We start from the raw sequence: 19,405 nt of genomic DNA on the forward strand, positions 1-19,405 counted from the left end.
ATATCTCACCCTAGGAGAATCCAGAGTACACAACACAGCTCCTGATATATACAATGTCAGCAATTGTGCCAAGATTTTCTAGATAATCTGAACTTGGAAATTTTGCAAATTAATAGTCACAATGGGAAATGTGAGTAGCATTTAAGAAATACACACGCACAGAGTGTGGCTAGCATCCCTACTTGTTATGTACTGAGAAGTGCTGCCTCTTCAGTAGTGAGGTAAAAGAAACCTGTTTTGGGAGGAGGGGTGAAAACTTAGCTGCACTCCCAGCACCTAAGTGTCTCTGGCTTGGAGACTCAACAGCCTCTGTGGCAGCCAGGGTCCCACCGCCAGCTGCCCTTCACACAAGACAACGAGATCACTGTCTGGGCAGGTGGGATTTTTGGTGTTGGGTTTTGTACCCCATGAACTGGCGTGCATCTGTCAGAGGGGCAGTTTCCTGAACCAGCTGCATGTCCTGGGTCCCGGCAGACTGGATGTGAGATATAGCAGAAAGATAAACGAGATGCTAGGAGTAGGAATTCAGGAATAATAAAGGCAAGAAGGAATGAAATTGTCCAGCTCTCTTTTTCTCACTCCTGTCAATGGGAGCTGACTTTTCCTACCTGACCCTAAGGATCACAATCGCTTCCATTTACCCTCCTGGCCGACCCAGTCTTCCTCCTGGCATTTCCACCTCTTCACCCTGACAGCTGTACCACATCAAGTGACTGTGGTATCTCAAGTTGATGCTGGTTACCCCATGAAGAGATAACTAGGGTCATGTGAGCTGGCCTGACATGTTCTGCTGGACTTGTTTATAGGCAAGAGGATTAAAACAACCTGTCAGGGGAGGGGAGGGGGCAAACCCTTATACAGGACCAGCACTGGGAACACAGCACAGAGGCCTCCCGCCAAGAAATCTTTTGCTCAAATATAAAGCAGAAATCTCTCACCAAATGCCAAACCAGCTAACTATGCCAAATACCACTCACTTATGATCCAGTGACCTTGAGGCATTGTTCAATTTTTTCGATGTTCTTCGTATGAAAGGTTTGGGATTTTTTAGGGGGTGGAGAGACTACAGGGATGAGTAATACAGGACCCCATCAAGAGCCTCAAATTAAGTTAATATGGAAGCAAAGCCTTCCTGGCCCACCAAGAAATGTGGTGTAGGGCTTAAGAAAGAGGGAGCTTTCAAGGGTATATTTGGATAAAGAAAGCAATCGTTCTTAGATTCCTAAATGCCCAATCAAAAATCTAACTACCAAAACAGAACTTCCAATGACCATTTCTCACCCTATTCAAAGTCAGAACTGGGAGACAAATTAGGGACAGCTCCAGGTCACACGGGCTCAGGCAGCAGGGAGTCTGCAGACCAGGTCAGGGCTGTTCTGACCAGAGGGTCAACCTGACAATGACAGCACTAGCCATAAGACACAGTAAGAGGGGCAGACAGTCAGCCCCTGAGCCTGTGGCTCCGGGTAGTCTAGGATCTTGACAGTGATTCTGCAGATGCTGGGCCCTGGCTCTGCAAAATTAGATTCTTTCTCCAAAGCTCCTCCGCAAAACCATTTGTCACAGCCCCTAAATAACCGATCCTCCCCTCAGCAAGCTTGGGCTGCTCTGCGGGGTCTCTGCCTTAGGCACTCAAGCCTTAGCAGCAAGAGGATGTTTCCATGTGGGTGTTCCCATGGCTGGCTGAAGAGTTCAGCAGAAGAGGGCTAGGGTGGTATCCTTTCTCTAGCCAGAACACGATATGCCCGCTGGTCACCTGCGCTCCCTCTCCAACATGCCCTTTCTACCAAAGGAGCAGCTACCACTTTCCTAACCTTCCTATGAAAACTGAAGGTAGTAAGTCCAGCTTAAGAACTAAAGCAACTGGCTTAGGAAAAAAGGGATATTGTGCTGCAAGGGATTCCAAGATTAAACTCCCCGTCCACCCACCAAGCTCTTTGGAAGGGCAGAGGTGTTTAGAAGCGTCTTCTATTTCTCTACACGTTAGAGAACAGGGTGGCCTTAGGCAGACACACACCTGGGTGGGTCGCCATCTCCTCCAAGGAGCCCTGGTCTCCCGAACACCAGAATAAGTCTACACCTGCCGCGGAGGAGCAGGCCGGGCCAGTAACGTGCTTCACATACTCACACGTCCATTAATCTTCCTCCAGATCGCTGCTGTCATGCAGAGCAGTGAGGTGGGCTGAGTCCGGCTCAGAGGCTCAGAGCCAGTCACTCCAGTTTGCCTGGCAGTGTTGAGGGTGGGGGGAGGAAGGGAGATCATGATTCTGTTTTCAAGCCCCACCCCTAAAACCAGGGAGGGAAGCAGCTGGGTTCCCGTTTCAGGAGAGCTCCACTCTCTGGACACGACAGAGCCAACCAGCTGCGGGAGAACCCTGGGGAACATGCACATCAAACACACTGGGAAAAGGAGGGGAACCAACCGGGCAGGAGCAGGTTGGTCTCCTGCCAAGAACTTTGAATGGTACTCCTATCAGAACTGGAACACAACAGGAGGTGGGCAGGTTTACGGTCTCTGGGGAAAGGCAGTGGGAAATGGCAAAAGCAGGACGAGCATGGGAACCAAACTCGCTCCCTGGCAGGAGAGGGGACAGCCCAGTTGTCTACAAGGGCAACATCCATACGTGGTCAGAAGTGAAATGCCGTCCTATTATACCCTTCCGAGGCGGAGGGCCCACACTCCGAGTGTAGACTGATTTTCCCACGCTTTGCTGGCTGTGTCCTGGACCCTACAGTTTGGAGCACGGTCATTTCTACAGGCCTCTAAGTTAAGGTCTGCCACTCATGCACTTGTGCCCAACTGCCACCGAACGGAGGGAAGGAGGACTCTCACTGGCTGTGTTGTGCAATCTAGTCCGTCACCAAGGGCAGAGCAGAAGCTACAGATGACGGACCCTCCCCCAGGGAGGGGAGCGCTCTTCCTTTGCCAAAGCTCAGCCCAAGGCTGCCACAGAGAGGTGCTGTTTAGCGAGAGAAAGGTCTGTGAGGAGTGGCAGGAGGGATGCCCACCAGATACTTCCTCTTCCTCACCAACTGCTACCATCAGCCTCCACAGGCTGCCTCTGAAAAGCATGCAGAACCTATGGTGGCCGCAGTAGGCGTGAGCCACTCCCCTGTGAGAAGAGGGAAGCTGCTGCGGACCCCTGGGCCCAAGGAGGCCCCACGGTATCCTCAGCCGGCCCTGCCGCAAAGCTAAAACCAGCCAGGACAGAAACCTAGAACGGCCTGCTCTCCACCCAACCCACACACAGAAAAACCAGTGCCTTTCACTCTACAACATGGTTGGGGGCGTGGAGCGGGGAGACACCAACAGTCATCTCAGCAGGGCACCCAACACTGGAAGTGGAAAGTGATGGCTTCATATTCAAGGCACCCCTTAAATGCACACACACAGATACGCACGCAAGATTTGTGTGTGTGTGCATGTATGTGTACATATATGATTACATGTCTACGTATGCATACATACGTAGACATGTAAAACTGATTTTCGGCCCACATGGTTCCTGGATTTTTCCTTCAGCAGCATTATGACCTGCCTGGCTCCATTTTCTGGCCTGAAGCCCCAGCCTCACCCTTGTCCCTTCCTAGAGTAGCACTCTGGGCTCTTGTCACTTGTTTACAAATGTAGAATGTTCTCTCAGATCTCCATGCCTTTGCTGTAGCCTCCTACTACCTGGAATACTCTCCCTCCATCGTCCACTCCTATTCTTCTTCCTGGTTAGCCTCAGCTCAGACATTACTTCCTCCAGGAAGCTTTCTCTGCTCCATCCTTCCAACATCACAGGGTCCCTGACATGGGTCTCCAGGAGTCTGACAGTCAGCTCTTCTTACACTAGGACTTCACTGCTTCCTGAATGGCCTGTCTCCTTCACAACTCTTGGTGGCTGTCTTGTTCACCATTACAGCCTAAGGGAAACTTCTAGGACTTAAGTCATCTGTCCTCAGTGCCCAGGCACCGTGCCTGGGCACTGAGGCTCCCAAGAAAGGCTTTCCTAATCCATGAAGAAAAGTCAGGGTCAGGGTCTTCCTGTTTGTTTTTTTTTGGAGAAACTCCTAACCCAAACTCTTAACACAACTCTGCCCACTGCCTTAAACCCGTCCTCTAGGGCCTTCTGGTGCTGGCAGGATTTCAAAACTTGTATGTGGATCTGGGGCCTGCCACCCTTCCACTTGTCCCTTCCCAGCTTCCTGTCTACCAAAGGGGTCTGAGGTAGCCCCCACAAAGGCCTTTTAAGCAACAGGACTGCCTCTGAAGTGTAAGCAATCAGGGTACAGTGCCAAGGTCCCCAAGAGAGTGATTCTAGACCCAGCTCCACCCAAACAAGTTACATAACTTTGAGCAAGTTGTTCACTCTCTCGGAAGGCAGCTATGCTCACCACTATACCACCAACACACATCATTCACTCTCCTGGGACCTGCACTTCCCCACTTTTAAAATAAGGGGCTGGAGATGAGCTCTGAGCATCTGTCCTGTGCAGACGGGAGGGCTTCGGTGCCTCTGTGCTCACAGGCCTTCCAACCCTGTCCCTGAGACCTGAGCAGGAAGTGGGCATGGTCTGCATGTCCTGAAGACCACATCCTGACCTTGGCTTACATAGGATCGACCTGCCAAAAAGTCTGGCTCCCTAGGTAAACCTCATCTAATGTGCCGCCACGTTGGACACCAGGCTCACACACTGGAAAATCTCTTCTGCTCAGGGCTGAAAATTTTAAAATTAACCTACGGGACTTCGAAACACTACAATCCTGAACTCAGTGCGCCCTGGGGAAGGATCCTTTCCCTCCCTAGACTTCAATTACCCAGTTTACAAGCTCCTCACCCTTCCCAGCCTCTGCATACCATAAACGTGGCCACGAGGCCCAGGGAAAGGCACCATGACACAGAGTCTATTAGCAGCAGGCCCCAGGGCTCCGCGGCCTCGGTCTGAACTGCTCTGAGTAGGTGCAGTGCCTGTTAGGGTCCGGCACACCTAGCACCAGCACCTGCCCCACCTGCAGCATGACTCCCCAGCAGCTGGCTCCTCGGAGGGCTCCTGGGTGGGGGAGCTGCGTCCCATGGGTAGGTGACCCAGGAGGAGAAACTGACCTGGCAAAGCCCAGCAGCAACAGTTTCAGTTTCCCTGCCCAGAGTAGGGGAAGGGGGAGGCGGGTCCCAGCAGACCAGTCCAACGAGTCGTTTTTCTACCACCCTATACGGCTGCCGCCTTCTGCATCCGCTCAAAAACTGGAGATTCAAAAATCAGGTGGAGCTTTCACACCCTGAGTCACAAAGACCAGGGAATCAAAAAGAAAGGAGAAAATGGTCGGCCTTCTCACTCTTGCCCTATCCACAATGGTCCTGGAAAACGTGGTGCCCAATTTCCTCACAGCTGTTGGTCAATTCAGAAAAGCAAAAGATCTCCCAAGATGCTCAAAGACAAATCTGGGCCTCACCCTCGCCAGGCGCTGAGGTGGCGTGAATGCAGTCCTTCCTGGGCCGAGCGCCGGAGCCCTTCTCCCACTGTAACTGACGCTGGCCCGCTGACAGTGACACACGTGATCTCACCATCTGGGGACAAAATTCTCACCCCTCAGTGTACCTGCCCACCCATCGTAAAAGAGGAAAGGATGAGGCCAATTTAACCAGAAGCAACAATATCACCACAGATACCATGGGCCAGAACTCAGCAAAACCAGGGGGGCTTGCCTTTCTGGCGCAGGTCCCTACTTCAGAAAGCCAGGCAGAGTTTCCTTAGCGGCGCATTCTCCCGAGTTCTTATCACAATCCAGTAATGGTATAAACCTTCTCCCTCATCTTCTCATCCTTAAAAAGTTCTTTTTGGTCATTATTACACTTCTTAAGATACCAATTAAGACTTGTGACTTATATGGCCAAAAATTGGATAGATGTCTGATTTACAAATCAATATGATCACACTTCCCCAAGGGTGGTTACAAGTGGAGAATAACGTCCATGTTATAATATTTCTTATTATTTCACAAATAATTGAGAGATGACCACACACAAAGCATCTGAAGACCCTAGGGGAGGAAAAGATACAGAGGAGGATAAAATCCAGCCCATCTTCCAAAAGAGTTCATTGTCTAGTAGAAGAGATAAGCACAAAGCACACAGTCTGATATGAGGCCAAATCCAGGAACTAAAGTTACAGTCTACCTAGTCCCCCCAATTTGCTAGAAGTCTGTGGCTTTTGTTATTTTTCAGAAGAACCACAGGCTGAGAGCTCTGAAGATCCCAGGTCTCACTTCTAGCTGGGACCATGAGTGCTGTTGAGCTCTACCTAAAACTCCGTGGTTTCAGTGAATGGGGATGCTGGCCCATTGAGTTGACCATGGTGCGAGTCGTGTGACGCTGACGGAGGGAGACAACCCAAGGAGACTCACTGCAGAATCAATCGTTTAGCCTTCCTCACCTAACCCCCGTCGAGAAACTGGGGACAGGCCCAATACGCCAGCAAAGATGATAAGGAAAGAGAGTAAACAGTCAAAAAAGCTGCTCAGGACTCAAGTCATGGAAATGAAGTCAGAAAAAGCACCCGGCAATGGAACACAAGAGGAAAAGATTTGGAAGGGATTTCTTTTATAATTATTATTATTATTTATGTCTACAGCACCTGGTCTTCCTAGGTGGTCTCCCATCCAAGTACTAACCAGGCCTGATCCTGCTTAGCTTCCGAGATCAGACATTGGGCTTGTTCAGGGTGGCGTGGCCGTAGACCATGGACCGTGGCTCCACTGGGGCACAAACCCAGGACCTTCTGCATGCAGACACGCTAAGTGCTACACTATGGAACCCCGTCCTGGAAGGAATTTCTGAAGCCCTGCATCTGGAACCACCACATCTCGGTGCTGCCTGTGACTAGGCAGACACGTTTATACACTTTTCCTATTATTTCCCAATTGTTGGTTGTCAAGCCTGGTCTCCTTCCTTAACTGCCATTCAGTCAGTATCAGCTCAGTGCCCACCGATACCAGTCTTTAAGTGGTACCCTTACCCATCAGGCTACCAGCAGTGTCAGAGCGCTTTTGGAAGGTAGCAGGGAGGGACAAACACTCATTCCTGAAAGTATGTGGAAAGACATAACACTGCCTAGACAAATAGAGAAGATTCTATGCCATCTGAAAAGAAAAGAAGTCAGTTAATTCGGAGCCCAGGGATAAAGATTAAGGCTCAAGTCCTACTTGACTGGGGTAAAAAACAGCTAGCTAGTTCTATCTTAAAAATGGGAAAGGCTGGTGCTTGGTCTGTATCACCTCAAAAGAAAACCACTTCCTGAAATTAAAAAAAAAAAAGAAAAAGTAGGTGAGGGGGAATGGGAATTGGTTTGTTTAAAACCTTTCCTGTACAGTCAACAGCAGATTAGCTACACAAGACTCTTCTGGAATGGTCTGCCACGAAGAATTTTATAATGTAAGCATTCTGAATGTGAAACTGGGAGCTCAGCACCTAAACATTTATTATTGAGAAAAACCCTCACACCACAATCATAATGAAGGTTTAACATCAGTGTTTGACATTTTGTCATTAAGAGATTGGTTTTAATAGTGTGGATTTGGCAGCTTGCCCTATCGGCTGTTTCACAAGCAGTTTCTGTGGTTTTAAGGCAGGGTGTTTGCTTTTAAACACTATCTGAAAAATATATTTCAGAATAGGGTTAGACCATTCCAAGACAGAAGGAAGGAATGAAAACCAAACCAAATAAAGGAATCTGGTGCTACCAAACAGAAAGGGAGAACACCAGAGGCGCGGGGAGAAAAAGACATTATTCATCATCACCTGCACCCAAATGGCAACAAAAGCTGAGTGCTTCTTACTACCGAGTTAGAAAATAAGGACAGAGAAATGGCACCAAAGACATGAGCTTAATAAAGGGAAATCCCTATACAGATCTTCATCTCTCCAAAATAAACTTCCCCAGCTCAAATCTACACATTTATTCAAAAACAAAACAACCCCAGCAGTTCCACATCAATGCAAAGGACTGTCATTTAATCAATTAGCAGCCACACCTCTCTGCCAGTGTGATGTGGTAATTAAGGTAGATTTTTTTTCTCCCTGGGAATACAAGTACAGAAGGGCAGAGCCCCTATGGACCTAACCCATTATGACAGCCTTTTCATTAGCAAGAAAAGGCTGCCATGCGCTCTCCGAGGAGGCAGTGGCCCGCATCACTGAAGAATACCTGCGTGTGAACAGCAGCTACCTCTGTTGTTAGAAATGTGTCCAGACAGGAAACAGGGAGGGGGCAGAACCACTCGTGAGACAGCTGTGCTTGTCAAACTAATTTATGTGGACCTTGGTTTTTCCACTTTAACAAAAAGATGGGTTCTAAAATAATTTAGAAATGGCATAAAACTGTGATCTTGGAGAAATGAATCAGGTTTGAACACAAATACAATCATACAGTAGAACTGCCTCTCCCTGCTAGGGGAGCAGAGGGGCACATGTGGATAAGTGATGCTTAAATCAAGGGCAGCGGCTCACCTCTTTATCCTCACCCCACGGAGCTATCTTAAAGTAGGCTCGAAATTTTAGAACTTTGCTAATAAAAATCAAAACCTCTAACAGGATAAAAGAAAAAGCGCTATTGCCAGGGTGAGACGAACGAGTAAATCAAACCATAAACTCATAAACTCAAGTTAACTGAAATTCCACAGAGGCACACACGGCAATCACTCTCACTAAGAAACAACTGCAGATGTCTGGGCGGACCACATGCTTAGCTATGCAGACTAGCTTAAGGAGAGAGGTGAACCAAAAGGAAGACCAAACAGAAGCAAACAGGAGCTGGTGGCACTTTACACGGCAATGGGATAGAGAGACGCAGCAGGATGGCCAGAGTTCAGCTGCCAGGATTGTACTGGCAGGTCCCAAATGCACACTCCTAGCTCCGACGCTCGGTGTCCTTGGAAGTCAAGGCTACAAGCAAGTAGCTCTGGGGCTCTGCGTGTGTAAGTGGCATGTAGGTTGTCAAGAGAGAATGTTAGTTTCATAGGGATAACACGTACACAGTTAAAAACCACACACAAAAGCTTTCTTCTTTTTTCTTTTGTGTGGTGGAAAGGAAGAGCGCTTACAGAAAGAATCACGGCATTTCATGGGTGCCACAGTGCAGGGCAGTCAAATCTAGGAATCCAAACTGTTCTATGCTGTGGGGTGCTTACTACTTGTTGGTTACCTATGTTAGGTGTCAGGCCTCTGGCTTTTCTAAAGGAGTTCTTGAAATTCCAGAAGATGAAAAGAGATTCCAGAAGATGAAAAGAGATAAAGGGGAGAATAAGAAGCCAGGATTTTTTTTTTTTTTTTAAGTTTCCCACAGCTCTTATATGGTGCAGTCAAGACCAGGGAGGTCAGCCAGAGAGCAGCATCTGCTGCATACATCTCCACCACTGGTGCCACTGTGACAATAGGCCAGTGAGGGCAGAAAGAGTCAGGCAGAAGTGCGCCCACACGACCCTAAAGCCAAGCCAGGAAAGACGCTTTTCCCCACACTGGCTGGGAGCTAATCCTAAGGAGCCTCTATCTTCTCGTGCCTGGACACAACCAAAGCCCGGACCAAGGACTCTGACACCCACACATATGCTGGACCACTTGGGCTTTTTACCTTAAACAAGTTATTCAACATTTCTGGGCCCTGTTTCCTTACCTGTAAAGTGGGGAAAACAATAAGACTTACTATCTCACAAAGATTAAATGAATTGATGAATGTAAAACAGCTAAACAAGGATCTGGGACAAAGTGCGTGCTCAATAAATGTTAGCTGTTATTATGTCTACAGCTAAAGACACGAGCCTCAGGGCACACCATGAGTGGGAACTAGTGGGGGGTATTCTCTACTCTTCAAGTACTCAGTCCAGTCCCTTTAAGAGTTTCCCAGCCACTTGGAACAGAGTAATGTACTTAGAGGGCCATCCAGAAGGCACCGTTATTGAGTCACTGCCTTAGCTAATAGAGTGAACAAATCCCCTTTGAAAGCAAAAGTCTATCTTCCACACGAACCAGCGGCCGGAGAGAGAAAAAAAGCACATCAAGTTCAATTTTGGAATTGAAATGAAAGCCACATGTGAATCTGAAAAGAAATATGCTTTGTGTAAAAAGCACAGGATTATGGGACTTGCTGACTGAGGGGAAATGGACCTATAATCCTGCGAGTCTATATGTAGACTCAAACTGATATAGGTTAAGCACTTGATTAGTTCGTTTTTAAAAAAATGATTCCAATGAAAAGTGATCCTGAGGCAATGAGATCATTTAAAAAAATGTGCTTAAAGCTGTTCCAAGTGACTATTATAGAGGAGGCCCAAAGGTCTACTCTTAATGGTACTAAGGGAAGCTTTCAAAAGTCAGAGGTGCTACAGAAGTTGGAGGATGAGTACAAGCACAAGAACGAGGTCAAGAATGATAACAGTTTAGAACTATATATCCAATGCAATTTGATCTGTCTCTTAAAGACTCATAGAGCAACGATAAAGTTCACACGCTGTTACAGACACCAAATCTGCTAACCTCTGACAAGAGACAATAAAGTATACCTCCAGAAGTGTGGGATTTGGCAGGCGTTAAGAAACAGGGCTAACAAAAATTTAAGTACAGAAGAAATTGAACGAAGTGTGTAGGCTCTACAGCCACCTAGGACACAGCCTGTTGTGTGTTCTGGCTTAGCGACTGACTGGGGCCTACACGCCTTCAGCTATTGTAGGCACCAAGGTTCTTCAAGGTTAGAGGCTAAGCAAGCTTTGCAATTTTCAAATTTGGAATTGACCAATAGCCAACACATAAGCCTAAAAAAAAATCTACTGTCATAATGAAATCCAAGTAAGCCAAATGATCTTTTTAATGGAATAGAAAAAAAAAAGGCCAATGCTCTGTATCAGGAGGAGGAAACAAGCCAACTTTGGTCAAAGTCCCTTGGGTCACTGAAAACCAGCTTCCTCAGCTAGAACAACTGCAAAGTAAAGCAGCAAGTGCCTTCCGGCAGCTCAGCCAGGACTCGGAATTGCAAAACAAAGGCTCATTATGAGGTCACAGCAAGTAACCAACCAATCAAGGGCAGGGATATCAACCCCACACTTGTCTACAAAAGTGATTCTCACAGGTCTGTCTGGAAACCCTCTACGCTCCTAATTATTAAGGATCTCAAATAGCTTTTGTTTATGTGGGTTATAGCTACTGCATTATAATGAAAACCAAAAAAATGTTAAACTATTAATTTATTTAAAATAATATTACTAAATACATTACAAGTCTTAATAACTATATTTTCCAACAAATCAATACATATCATCATAGTAAAATCAAAGTTAACTTTTAAAATGGAATTAAAGCTACAACATCGATGAGCCTCAAAAACATTACAATAAGTGAAATGAATCAGACACAAAAGAAAAACTACAGTATGATTCCACTTACAGGAAATATCTAGAATAGGAAAACTCATACACATAGAAAGTAGAATCGAGGTTGCCAGAGGCTGGGGGCAGGGGAGATAGGGAGTTATTATTCAACTGATACAGAGTTTCTGTTTGAGATAATGGGAAAAGTTCTAGAAATAGTGGTGATGGTTATATAACATTGTGAATGTACTTAATGCCACTGGGCTGTATGCTTAAAAATTATTAAAATATAAATTGTATGTTATGTGTATTTTATCACAATGAAAAAAAATGAAATTAACATTGAGAAGGCCATGAGAAAGTTTCAGACTACTGTAACTGAGGAACATTCTATAAAATAACTGACCAGTTTTCTTCAAAATTGTCAGCATCATGAATGGCATGGAAAGACTAAGAAATGGTCACAGATTTGAGGAAACTATGGAGACATGACAACTAAATGCAGTGTGAGATCCTGGACTGGACCTTGGAACAAAAAAAGCACATCCGTGGAAAAACTGATGAAATCTGAATGAGTTATATACTTTGGTAAATAGTATTATACCAAGAGTAATTCTTAGTTTTGATACATGCTCTATAGTTACATAAGATGTTAATATAAGAGGAAACTGGGTGAAGAACGTACAGGAACTCTCTGGAGTATTTCTGCAACACTTCTAAGTTTAAAATTATCTCAAAATTTAAAAAATAAAATTTAACTTTAAAAAACCTCACAAGGCCAATGCTATGTATTCGGAGGAGGAAATGAGCCAACTTTGGTCAAAGTCCCTGGGATCAGAGAACAAACTTCCTCGTGTTGCTAGGACCACAGCAAACCAAGGCAGCAAGTGCCTTCCTGAGGCCCAGCCAGGACTAAACGGGCTGGGAATTGCAATATAACCGTTTATGAAATTATCCAGAAACTGACCAACCAAAGCCAGGGAGAATTAACCCAAGTGTTGTCTACAATCACGATTCTTAGATTTTTTTGGTTTCAGAACCCCTTTGTACTATTAAAAATGATTGTCCCCAAAAGCTTTTGATTATATACATTATACCTATCAATATTTAATGCATTAGAAATTAATGAGATTTAAATATGTATCCATTCATTTTAAATAACATTAATAAACCCATTATATGTAAACATAATTTTAATAGAAAAACTATACCTTCCAAACCACAATTTCTCACACACCAAAGTCCACCCAATGAACTGATCTTATAATGCAAGCAAAACACAAGGCCAGACCAAAACCCCCCCAAAAACAAAAATACTAACAAACTAAAAAGAATAAAAGATTTTAAAAAGAGAAAATTAGAAAAAATGAGAAAATTTAAAAATAAAAGGGAAAATGAGAAAAAGAAAAAATTAAGGAAGGAAAAAAGAGGGGGAAAAGAATAAACAAACAAACCACAGATAAAACAACAAAAATAAACATCTCAGAAGGCCAGTGCTATATGTATTAGAAGGAAGTAAACTAACTTGAGTTCAAGGCTTTGAGGCTAAAGCAGAGATTATATAGGGGCTGGGAAGTATAAACAAGGCCTCTTTATAAAGTCATCACAAGAAACCAACCCAAGAGGGACTATCAAGTTTTGTCTACAACAGAGGTTTTCTCACTTTTTGGTCTCAAGAACTCTTTACACTCTTAAAAAAAAATTACTGGGGACTGCAAAGAACTTTTGTTTATGTGGGTTATAGCTATCCGAGAGTTAGTTTAGTAAAAACCAACACTGATAATTTTAAAAAATATTTTTTATTAATTCATTTAAAATAACAGTACACCATTACATGTTTACACGAATAACCTATTCTTAATGAAGAAACTATGTTTTCTAAAACAAAATGTAATTCACAATGGGAGCTGCATTCTTTTACATTCTTGTATCTCTCTTTAATGCCTGCCTGAATGGGAGAGAGTCGACTTCTAAAATCTGCTTCTGCGTTCAATGTGTTTCAATATGTTGCTTTGGTTCAAAGATGGGAAAAAAAAAACTCACTTCACAAAGTTGGAAAATGGAGTTTAACAGCCATTCATATCCTGAGAATTTCCTTCTTTGATACTAGACCAAAACTCAACAAGTGGTAGTTTTTAAAGGCTAATTGCAATCTGAAATTTTATCAAAGTTTTATGTACTTTTACATTAAAATCCATTGGTCATCTTGCACTCTCAATGGCTCTTTTACCCACTGGCAATTTGGAAAATAGTCCTCCATTGACTCATGTAGAATTTCCCAATACTGGCATTTCACACAATGTCAAAGAAAATCAGATTCCATTAATTTTACCACCAATCTCATCAAAAGAGTCTTTAACAAATACAAACTTTCCAAAATTCTGATTTTCGCTTGAAAACTTGAATGTTATCACTGGCAAAGATGACACACTTAATTTGTTCAGTTTCAAGAAAATGTCCACAAAATACTCGAGTATGAATAGCTATGGTTTGTCCATCATTGCTCTTTCAAGTAAAAATGATGATCCGTGCAGCTGGTTCTGCTCCCACACACACGTGTGCTTCCTTGAGCCAGCCCTGCACCACGTGCAGCCGCAGCGTTCCACGGACTCTGCATTTCACCACTCAGAAAAGAAATCTTTACTAGAGGGCTGAGCTTCATAAAAATTAATAATTTTTAGTGCTTCATCCAGGACATTCTTAAGTGAAAATGGCTTTTTTTTGTTAACCACTGGTGTGGAAGGAACGGAAGTCCAGGACACCGGCCACCAGTAGCCTGTGGCCGCTGCCTTGACTCATATAAGGGGCCAGCAGTTCTCTCTGCCGTTGCTGCTGCACCCACGGAGCAAATGGAAACGAAGTCATTCCAGGATAAACCATCGGAGTCAAAAAAGTTATTCAACTCTTTCATATTTATCACCACTTGTGTTGGCTGTTGAGCGTTCACATAACAGAAAATATTCTTTGAAGCATAGCTGGTGCTGGTACAAGTTGAGCTATGTCTATAAATGTGCTCGTTGGTAAGGTGAAAGTAAAATTCTGTAAATAAGATATTAATTCAATCTGCATGTTTGCAGCTAAATCTTTAATTCGACAAGCGGTGGTAACAAGTGAAGTTGTGGCGGGACCCTGAAGCTAACTAACTTGTCATCCAGTGGGCATTCGGGAATGTCAGCTGTTCAAGACTTTTTTAGGCTCTCAGGTACTGGGTACACCGTTCCAGCCGAAGCACTGTGATGACTTATCATATAAGGGGCTTCAGTGACTTTTTCATTTCTAGGTTGAAAAACTGGAATATGGAATACATTTTGGCTTTGAAGGAATAGTTCACGGTGTGTACACCTAAAACATTCAGTTCCTTTTTCTCTAAACTCGGAACGATGGGCCTTGCAATGATGCCGCAACTTAATTGGCACTGTACCATGCCATGAAAATGTTCTGTTGCGCAGACACAAGGTGCATTATTAACATCTATGAAGCTGAGAAGACAGGTTTCATTGTGATTTCTTTTTTTTTTCATTTCTTATTTACAGTTTTGCCCAGTTTCTCTGAGTAGATGCCTCCCTTTTACTTGTTCATACATCCATTTCAGTAAATAGAGGTGACAGTTAGTTATGTGTTGAGAAAGCAATTCTTCTAATCTCCCTTTTTAAGCCAACAATCCATCCTTAAATATAAGAGAAATATTATAAATTTTCTTCTATTTTTAGATAAAACAGAATCAAGTGCTAAAATAAGTTGTAAATGGTTTAGAAATGAGAAGTTTTCCCAAGGTTTTACACGTACTTACTTCTTATGTTTCCTTGAAGGTGCCAGGAAAATGCTGGGATTTTGAAATAATAATTTATTGAATAATAATGAGGTTTGCAGAGATTACAGATACAACCAAAGAAAGCTATTAAGGGCACAGTAGAAGTACTGAGAACAAACTGCGTTCATCATTGAAAACACTCTTATTTATGCCTTAAAGTATTATCTTAAAAATTCTAGAAAACACAAGAATACAGAAACACACATTTCATTCACAAAGAGTGATGATGTCAACACACATCATTTAGCCTCTGGGAAACTCCACTGTACACTGGTAAGAGAGTGAGTGGACAAAAAAGGCAAATACTGCATTAGTGTTATAATGTAATAATTCTGACTTCATGTACCACTGAAAGGGTCTTAGGGACCCCCCAGCGTCCCCAGACCACACTTTGAGAACCAAGTTCAATACTGCACTACCGAAATTAACAAGTGCCTCCTCAATTTTCTCCCAAGACAGGGTCTAGAGTTATGGCATTCCTGATAGGCCAGAGGAAACAGCTTAGACCCTGTCACCAGGGAAACTGGGATGTCCTCCCTAGTAAGTTATCAGGTTGCCAAGCCTGGCTTTACTGAGGAAGGTGGGTCTAGAGACATAAAAAGAAAATGTTTTCTAAAGCAGTGAATCCTTAACTTTACAGAAATCAGAGGAATAGGAGAAAGAAAGGACTGGGTGGTTCTGGGATTCTATACATGAAGGAGATCTCAGACTATCAAAATTCCCCTCCTGAGCTACGCCACAAAAGAGGCATAGAAACAGGTAAGGCAGAGTGGGACACAGAGATGAAAACCCTATATATGGCGAGTGATAATGAAGGAAGGGAGTTCAAAGAAACCAAACCAAAAAAAAAAAAGGAAGTGAGACAAGGCAGCAGAGGGGTCAAAAGGAAGAGGAAAATACAGTGAAAGAAATATTCCCTGCTGAGCTCTGAGGCAACACTGTTACCTTTCCCCCTGGCCACAGATGCAATGTGAAAAAACTGCACAACTTTCTTGCTATTCTGACCAGGTATTCAGGCTCTAGCAGTGGCCAGCAATGAAGATGAACAAGGAACCAACTGAGACCAGAATCTCAGCCTCAAATTCAAAGTCCACAAACTCACAGGAGCAGCTGAGAAATAGCTGCCACCCTTCCAGGCCTCACAAAGGGGAGGCTTTCTTCTCACTTCAGAGGAGCCAACAGAGGTAACAGGAACCTGCCCTTGAAGGCCTCTCTGCTAGTGAAAAAGGAACCTAAAATCATTAGCTGCTAAGTTCCCGTGTGGTCTTTAAGAGACACAGGGAGCTTTCTCCTGGTGCCAAAGGTAAATACTGCACTTGAAGAAAGGAACAGGATGAAAGAAATCCCTGCCCTCTGCGGGGCCTCCTCCCACTCGGAAAAGCCTATGCTCTGGTCACTTCGGATTTGGCCTTCCGGCCATAGATGAGGCTGCAGATCCACCACTATCACCAACATTCGAGACACAGAAATATGGGCAGGCAGATGGTAGTGTGGCTTTTTTTTCTTTAATCAATAAAAATGGCCTAATATTGATACTTATAAATAAATGAACTATCTTTTTTTAAGTGCTCTCGAAATAAATCTTTCCAACAGCATTCTATTTTCTTTCAGATAGCTAATTAGTAAAAATAAATAATATAAATTATAAAATTTTTTTTAATGCTAGAAAAAGCACCTATGGGACCCCTATGGCTGGAAGAGACTAAAAGTCTTGTGATCAATGACAGAGAAATTCCAGTGTATAGCCCTTACACCGAACGGTACTCAGAGAAAATCCACTAAGCTGCTCAACTGGAACAGCGATGATGATGATTACGTCCTGCCAAGCACTATTCTAAGTGCTTGACAGTCATAAACTCTATTAACACCCCCAACAACTACACTTATAAGATAGGTACTATTATTACTCCTTTTTTTTTTTACAGACGAGCAAACCGGCCTAGAGTTGTTAAATAAGCCCAAGGTCACAATAGGGGCTGACCCAAGATTCCAATACAGGGAATCAAGCTGCAGAGCCTGCTCTAATCACAACAAAACCACTCACTCAAGTCCAAAAGCGCTGGGATCTCCTTTCAACTCTGTCATAAGCTCGACTCAATCGGAAGCTATGCTAGACCAAGAGGGCCTAAGGAGGCCCACTTCCTGTGACTGGAGAACCAGTAATTCTAACTCTTGTGGGCAAAAACAAAGCAATAAGCCACAAGTGCTACCAACACTACATGCAAAAACAGTCAAATGATGGCCATCTGTGGACGGGAAGTGGGGAAGTGACAGGGTGAGGAAAGGCCGATAGACCCTTGGATCTAAAGAAAGTGAAGGAAAAAGGGGGCTACTCTCCATACAGGATTATCAGTAACCAAAACAAAACCCCCAGCAAAATGGCGCTCAGGAGAAGCAATGAATAAATATCTCATTGCAGTAGCAACAGGAGCAGTCTGCGTGCCCGGAAGGACAGGGCATGGGCTGGAGCTGTTAGCAGGTAGCCTTGCTCACTCATTACCGAACTTCCAGACTTGGGAGTTTTCTTAGTGGGAGACCAGGAAAACAATCCTGCTACATTAGCAGCACTGAGGGTCGCAGGAGCCTCAGAATCTGCTGTGTCCTTTCTTTACTACTGTTGAAGAAGTGCCAGCATGTGGTGACTGATGCCTCCCACCTTTCCTACAGGTACCTTGATCAGGGACAAACTCAAACTGTTCCCCATGCTGAAGTACCTGCTGAGCTGCCAAAGACCAAACACTACTCTCTCCTTTTTTCTTCCCCTGCAGGCCTGGACGGACAGTCCCACAGTACCGAGCCAAAAGGTCTGGGGTCCCACTGGGTTTAGCAGGCAGATCACGACAGCCAAGAGTCAGGAATCCAGATTCCCTTCCAGATCCACAAATGGGGAGCCAATCACAGACCCAGTCCCACCCCCCACCCACCCCCTACCCCCAGCCAGGGTGAAGGCCTTTTGCCAAGCTGTGAATTGCCAGGGGAGCCCAAGCAAAGGAGCTGTATCTTTGAGCTTAAGGTCAAAAGTGTATAAGGCAAAGTTACCTTGAGGTGCGTGTGGTGTGGGGAAAGCCCACTCGCGTGGAGAGGCCCAGCTCAGAGACCCATTCAGCATTAGGGGGAAGGGGTTGTTTACAGACTCCGGCCAAACTTACGCCTCAATGAGCAGAGCCCCAGAGGAGGCAGACCTTTGTATTGCCAACTTCCCAAAGAACACAGAAAAATAGGCCGAGGCTGCTCAAAACCAGCTTGACTGGTTCTACAGAGAAGCCTCTGGTCTACTCCGCCTTCCTTATGTTAAAAAGAAAAAGGTGGCTTGGAGCCAGCCATTAAACACACCCCTCCTCTCCTCCCTCCCTCTCCCTCTCCCCCCACCCCACGCGGTCCCTCAGCATTCACCTACCCACCAACATCAGTGTCTATCTCACCCTATCTCCCACCAAACTTGTGATTCTGCGGCTTTATAAGCCTAAAATTAATCATTTTGTGCAGAAAAATAAATACATCTGTTTTTGTTCTTTTCACTATTTTCTAATGAGAAATGTAAGGAATAAACGTAAGTGGGGGAAATGAGTGCCAACCCAAAGACACACATTTGTGGAGAGAATTCCCCACAGTGACCGAGAAACTTCAAACACTCTAGACAAAAACAGACATTTAGATGAAGGGATCCAGCCTATTTATTCCCCCTAAAAAGGAGCAGGTCTAATGGGCAAGAGAAGGAATGGGGATCCCGCCTCCTCCGGGAAAGAAATGGAAACCAAGAGACCAGATTCTCCCTTGGTGTCGTTTCAGAATCAGATGTACCATCTCGACAACGTGTAAGAGGCAGTAGTGACATTCGACGGGTTGTGGGTTGAGGTAGTGACAGTCTGCTCCAAGACCTAGAACTTTCAGAGTTGACAAGGGGTAGATGGCCTCTTCCCATGCCAGAAGTGGAAAATCGGTGGTTTCCTCCCCCTCGCTGTTTGTAAGGGCTTACTTTTCCCTTTGCTGAGACAGAAGGAGAGATGCATAGATAACACTTCGGTGACTCACTCATGTTTGATCAAGGCTGAGAGAAAGCCTGGAGAATCCAAGCTTCAAGTGCAAAATGTACAAATACTGGAATCCCCTATCAAAAGAAGAAAACTCAGCTACCTATCTGATTTGTCATTTCTCTGAACTTCTGCTGAAGGACAAAAGGCCAGGTATAAACTCCACCCACTCTGTCCCAATGCCTCTCAATTTTTGCTTTGACAGGAAAGTGGCAAAACTGGCAG

The 19,405-nt window shown here is 44.6% G+C and overlaps 1 protein-coding gene, 1 long non-coding RNA gene and 1 pseudogene across 10 annotated transcripts in view; all 3 read right to left on the reverse strand.

Moving 5' to 3' along the window:
- MARK2 (microtubule affinity regulating kinase 2) overlaps positions 1-19,405 on the reverse strand; it is a 52,949-nt gene that overhangs the window by 28,091 nt on the left and 5,453 nt on the right. The window lies entirely within an intron of this gene.
- LOC120600942 (uncharacterized) lies at positions 6,607-6,722 on the reverse strand (annotated as a pseudogene).
- Positions 13,119-15,996, reverse strand: LOC120600603 (uncharacterized). Its single transcript, XR_005652239.1, has 2 exons — positions 15,129-15,996; positions 13,119-15,005 (listed from the first exon to the last, which is right to left on the reverse strand). It is a non-coding gene; the product is annotated as an uncharacterized LOC120600603 (long non-coding RNA).

Source organism: Pteropus medius, unplaced genomic scaffold (genome assembly GCF_902729225.1).
Source record: "Pteropus medius unplaced genomic scaffold, Ma_sr-lr_union100, whole genome shotgun sequence".
NCBI lineage: Eukaryota > Metazoa > Chordata > Mammalia > Chiroptera > Pteropodidae > Pteropus > Pteropus medius.